The sequence below is a fragment of the Bison bison genome, unplaced genomic scaffold (assembly GCF_000754665.1).
Source record: "Bison bison bison isolate TAMUID 2011002044 unplaced genomic scaffold, Bison_UMD1.0 scf7180017860456, whole genome shotgun sequence".
NCBI lineage: Eukaryota > Metazoa > Chordata > Mammalia > Artiodactyla > Bovidae > Bison > Bison bison.
This window is the reverse complement of record NW_011491028.1, coordinates 147,602-153,732: the sequence shown is the minus strand read 5'-3', so window position 1 is coordinate 153,732 and position 6,131 is coordinate 147,602. Positions and strand designations below refer to the sequence as shown.

The following is a 6,131-nucleotide window of genomic DNA, read 5'->3' as shown; positions in this document are numbered from 1 at the left end:
GCTTCTCCTCCCTTAATGATCCTATTTTGAAACCTGATCTTTGCTGGGAGGGCTAAGTAATTTGAGTTTCTTAAGGCTACACTGAGAAGCCTTGAGTTTTGCTTAATTGTTTCTAAATATGGAAGAAAACAAAACATGGAAAGACTGGTGTTGATCAGGTGGAGTGAACATTTAGACCTGCTAACCTGGAAACCGGAGAAGGCAATGGCACCCCACTCCAGTACTCTTGCCTGGAGAATCCCATGGACGGAGGAGCCTGGTGGGCTGCAGTCCATGGGGTCGCACAGTCGGATACGACTGAAGCAACTTAGCAGTAGCAGCAGCAGCAGTGATTTCAAAATTCCATTTTGTTAGAAAATACCTTGTATAGTAAAAATCATGGGACTGTGTTAAATATATTTCTACTTTTCATCTATTTAAATGAACCACTGTCCTCTACAACTACTGGCTTTAGGCACCAGATTAAAACACAGCTTTTCAAAAATTTATTTCAAAGCCTGAGAAAATCAAACACACCCATTACTGAAATCTGTCCTTCTAGTCCATGAAATGAATTGCTTCATTGAAACCTAGTTGTTTCTACCAAATCCCCTTGTTATACGTTGGCTCTACATGGATAGACAGTTTTAGAATTTTCCAAAAGTGATCACAGAGCTGACTCAAGCTTTCTGAATCTGTACCACTGTGGTTTGGCTCACAAACCTGAAGTTACTCCAGTCTTCACTAGAACCATAAGTCTTGCCCTTGGCAGATTAAATATTCAATTCAATTTTTCAGACATGTGCTAAATAAAGAAGGGAGAAAGATGGTAGGAATAATCACGGCCCAAGATCCACAGTTATCACTCACAACACCTTGTTAAAACAGAATCTCCTTCTGATTTTGGCAAAGTGATGGACTGTGCTAATGCCCAATTTAAAAAAAAAAATTCTGTTGCCAGATAAATTTCCTAATTAACATTTGATAGTATAGTTCTCATACTATCTAAATATTTGCCTCTCTAGGTAGAGAGGGGCCTCATTATTTTTAAAACAAATAAGCAAACAAATAAATAAACCGATGGGATTACCATGAGAATCTCAATAAGCACTAATGTGTGAGCACAGTGCTAGGTACTTATTAAGCACATAATAATTGGTTAAATACCAGTGCAGTGCCTTAGGCTTTATTTATAGGTGGTATCAATTAGCTATTACTGTATAAAAACTCTCTGAAAACTCAGTGGGTTAAAACAATGACCATTTGTTTTTGCTCAGGGGCTTGTTAATCATCTGAATGGTTCTTCCGGTTGCGGATGGACTCACTCTTGCATTTGTAGACGTGTAGGCAGCTTTTCTGATTTTTGGACTGGCTTACTCATAGGCTGAGTGTCAGTGGCTTTCTGGTCTAAGATGGGCCTGGCTGGAATCCATCAGTTCTGCTCCATGGGGCCTCACATCCTACAGGAGGTTAGCCTGGGCTTGTTCGCATGGCAGTCACAGGGCCACAGGAGGTCGATCAGAAGCAAGCATAGCCGTTTGAGGCCTAACCTTTGAACAGACGCTTCACTGCTTTGACCACATTCTGTTGTCCAAAGCAAATCACAAAGCCAATCCATTCCATAGTCAATAATGGGGAAACAGACTCCATCTTTTAGTGGGAGGAGTGACCAAGTCACATTGCAGAATTACATGAATACATGGAAAGATAGATAATTGAAGCCAGTTTTGCAATTAGGCTGCTAAATAGATTTTCAGTTAATGTGAGAGAATATGTAAAAGGAAGGGATTTCACTTATACATATTTCACTGCTGGATAATGTTATCTACATTTAGGGTTTCCATTTCCTCTAAATTCTGGGTTTGAAGTTTGGGTCTTTGATTCTTTGGTGATGTGCCGTAGAAATTGCAGGTAACAGGCAAAAAAAAAAAAAAGAAAGTAAAGAGAGAAAAAAAATATAGGCTAGCTCACAGACTCTAAGGATAAGCTTCAGCAAGGACAGGGACCCTGGATCACTCAACATTTAGACAGCAAGAATTAATCTGTTCAGGGCACTGCCTTAGGAGTCAGCTTTCCTGGAGAGAAAGTCCAACTGGCCTCTGGGTTAGTTGCCCAGACCTTGGTCATAGGAGGGTCAGGTACCTTGATTCTAAAGTGGTAGCAAGAATGCAGGCTAAGAGTCTGGACAGTTCTCTAAGATAACACGGAATTCACTACCAGATGAAGGGCATTCAGGGCAGGCAGATACAGCAGTGTTCTCTAGAAAGTTTAAACAGCTTGACCCTAGAAAAGAAGATCCATAGTGGTTAAATTCCCACCACTGAGGGCATGGAGAAGTCAACTGTCATGTCCTTTCTTATCACTCTTCCCAGCAAGTAAAATTTAAAAGCAGCTAGAGGCAAAAGATGCAGATTATCCAGATAGAGAAAGTAAATTAGAGCTGTCTTTCCTCTACCCATTCAAATGCAAGTGACAACTTACTTCTTTAATTAATTCTTCATCTGCCCTGGCTTGATCAAAACATAGTCTACAGATTATTATTAAGCCTTTACTCTGCTTCAGAGAATGTGGGAAATGTGTGGACAAAAAGAGAAGATACATTTTTCAGAGTTATAGAAGTTCGGAATGCTTCTGACCACTGTGACTTTACTCATGGGATGTTTATTGTTACTGAGCAGCAAGTCCTAAAGTAGTGGTTCCGGAGTGGGTCCAGAAACTCAACAGAGGCTTCCAAGGACCCGGTGCTCAGCGTAGCTGCGATGTGTCCTCAGAGCTACAAGGTGGCTGCTGCGGCTCCCAGCACTATATTCTCACAGGACAGCATCTCTAGCAGAAGGGAGAGAGGAAAGAGCAAGAGAAACACTTTTGCTTTGCTCACTTCCCTCTACCCAATACCCTTTGGTGTTATGCTTTAACGCTCTTACATGTTACTGGCCAGGACGTGACCATCCTTAACCTAATCACTCTAGAAGGGAAATGAGATCACCACAATGGGCTTAGACCAATTTTAGTTCAAACTCTCAAGTTTGGCACATTGCCTCTGGCACCAATGGTGCCTCCACTCACATTTACTTGGCTTTGTCCCTAATTGGGTCAGGGCTGGGTTCATGGGGCACGGGACCTAGGTGGTTGCACAGGACATCTCGTTTAGAAGGGCTTGGTTTAGTGCTCTTCTGTAGGTGTCTTGAAATTCTCAATAATTTTTAAACAAAGAAGCCAGCCTTTTCATTTTGCCCTGGAATCCCACAAATTATCTAGCCAGTCCTGGCTGGGATGGGCATTCCACACAGGCCTTGACTCAGTTCTCCCCAATAATCCTTGGTACAGGAAGGCACCCATTCAGTTCAATCAGTCGCTCAGTCATGTTGGACTCTTTGTGACCCCATGAACCGCAGCACGCCAGGCCTCCCTGTCCATCACCAACTCCCGGAGTCCACCTAAACCCATGTCCATTGATTCAGTGATGCCATCCAGCCATCTCATCCTCTGTCGTCCCCTTCTCCTCCTGCCCTCAATCTTTCCCAGCATCAAGGTATTTTCAAATGAGTCAGCTCTTTGCATCAGGTATCCAAAGTATTGGAGTTTCAGCTTCAACATCAGTCCTTCTAATGAACACCCAGGAAGGCACCCATGGGTATACTCAATAGGCTGATGGAGGGACTCCCCTGGTGGTCCAGTGGCTAAGACTCCAGCTCCCAATGCAGGGGTCTGAACTGAATCCCTGGTCAGGGAAGTAGACCCCACATGCTGCAACTAAGTTCATATGTCTCAACTAAAGACCCTGTGTGCCACAACAAAGATTGAGGATGCCCTGTGCTATAACTAAGACCCTCTGCAGCTGATAAATAAATCAGTATTTTTAAAAAAAATAGGCTGGCAGACATGGATAACTTGGAAGGGCGGTGGACTAACACAAACCCTAACCACTGCAACACAGGACTGACAGAGAAGTGACGGTGCGTCTCATCCTTCGGGGCATTGTGCATGCTTCGTAGAAGGTCCAGGTGGAATCCACCTCCATTGTCCACAGCAGTGACCTTGATAACATACTCTTCAATTGGCCTGTCTTCCTTTTCTGCCCAACTCTCATCAGACCCTCATTCCTAGTCCCTGGAATCACCTTCCAAATAAATATGTGCAACGTGCACCCTAGTCTTGTCTCAGGCTCTGCCTTGAAGAGAATCCAAGCTCAAATACCATTCAAAAAAAAATTATGGTTTCCTGTCAAGAAGTGTACATGACTGTCTATTGGTTAAGCAACATTAACAATGTCACAGTAGTGCTTGTGGGATAGTAAGGAGGAACCACCAGATCCTGTCCCCCTGACTTGCACAAAAGAAATCTAACACTTGTTGAGTACCTACTCTGTGTCAGATACGGTGCTGCTTTTGGATGTATTTTCTTATTTCAGCTGCACAACAGCCACACGCAGCAGTGGTCCTCACCTCCATTTCACAGGTAAGAATACCAAGGATAAGAGAAGTCGAGTGGTTCTCCAAGGTCAATAGGTGGAAGACCAGAAATTCGAACACAAGTTACCTGAGCAGTCTTCCCACAGTGTGGCCCTACTGAAAGAAAAGACACGTGCTTTATAGGCCAACTAGCTGGCAGTGTGGGAAGATGGGTGCAGCCATGCTCTGAGGTTTGTGATCACTCATAAAGTACAAAGCACTTCCTGAAGAACAGCTAGTGGGCAGGAATGCTAGCAGAGGAGCAGACTTTCCTCTCAGTTTCTGGTGCTTCTATAAAAGTGTTCACAGCAGTGTTTCAGCAACAGACGGTGGTGGCCAGCACATTGCTCGGGCGTTTTCTTTAGACCAATAACAACCTGGCAACTGTATTTTCCAAGCCTGGCTAGACAGATCATTCTATTTTGCTTTGTCACTTCCAAGGCAGTTTTCTGCTCCTTCACAGACTCGGGGCTGTGTAACAGACTACCTTTATAGAGTGCTCTGGATAATGAGGTCAGGCGAACATTTGAAGAGACAGATCACAGACTACAGGGATACCACTGTCTTTTTCCAGGGCAAGCAGAGAAAAGAAGTCGGACGCTGGCCCAGACAGCGTCTGCGGTACCCGCTGAATCGGTAAAGCTTGCCAATGCCTGGCTAGCGGTCAGGGACATGAGTGAAGAAAGAACTGTAATGTTATTATTCTCCAAGAATGTATTTTTGGTACACAGTATATAAGGTGTGACCCTCTTCTGTGGCGCAACACAGAATGGAAATTTGCTTAATACCAAATTACCACCATATGATGAAGAATTGAAATGACTTGAAATGATAATTTCAGAGAACTTTCCAATAGAGACTTTCAGATTAGTTTTTATTTTAATCATATATAAAAATTCCTTTGGTATTCTGAATATAAACTAAAATTTGATATGTCAGTACCTCTTGCTGATTTTCTTACATCCGTTTCCCTGGGTTTTTTTTTTTTTCCTGTCATCTGACAAGATGCCAAAGCAGTGATCTCTAATTTTGTTGACTATGCCCCACATCAATAAAAACTTTGTGCATTAATATCCAACATATGGGAGGGGGATTAGGGGAGGGTGGGATGGAATTGGGAGAGTAGCACTGGCATACATACCCCACCATGTGTGAAATAGCTAGCTAGTGGGAAGCTGCTCTATAGCACAGGGAGCTCAGCTTGCTGCTCTCTGGTGACCTAGAGGGGTGGGATGGGGACTCAAGAGGGACGGGGGGGTATATGTATACAGATAGCTGATTCACTTTGTTGTACAGCAGAAAAGAATACAACATCATAAAGCAATGGTACTCCAATAAAACAAATCCAATATGTGTATATTTACAATTCAGAAATTTTATCTTTATACTCCTGCACTACTATTTTATGTACTCTATGAAATAGGCCAGAATTAAAATTTAAAGGGTAAGATAAAGATTAAACTATTTTAAAGGTATTTTTAAATTACATTTTACTTAGTACAGGCCTTCCCTTGTGGTACAGTGGATAGGAATCCACCTGCCAATGCAGGGAACACAGTTTCAGTCCCTGGTCTGGAAAGATCCCACGTGCCATGGAGAAGCTCAGCCCCTGCACCATGACCACTGAGCTCATATGCTGCAGCTGCTGAGGCCTGTGGGCGAGAGCCTGTGCTGCACAGCAAGAGAAGCCGCCTCAATGAG

At 43.2% G+C, this 6,131-nt stretch overlaps 1 long non-coding RNA gene across 1 annotated transcript in view; it reads right to left on the bottom strand.

Moving 5' to 3' along the window:
• Positions 1–1,001: 1,001 nt before the first annotated feature.
• The window catches only part of LOC104982766, a 22,175-nt gene continuing 17,045 nt past the window's right edge, over positions 1,002–6,131 (bottom strand). The window contains exon 3 of the long non-coding RNA XR_824555.1: positions 1,002–2,805. This is a non-coding gene — a long non-coding RNA (uncharacterized LOC104982766). The remainder of the gene's footprint in view (positions 2,806–6,131) is intronic.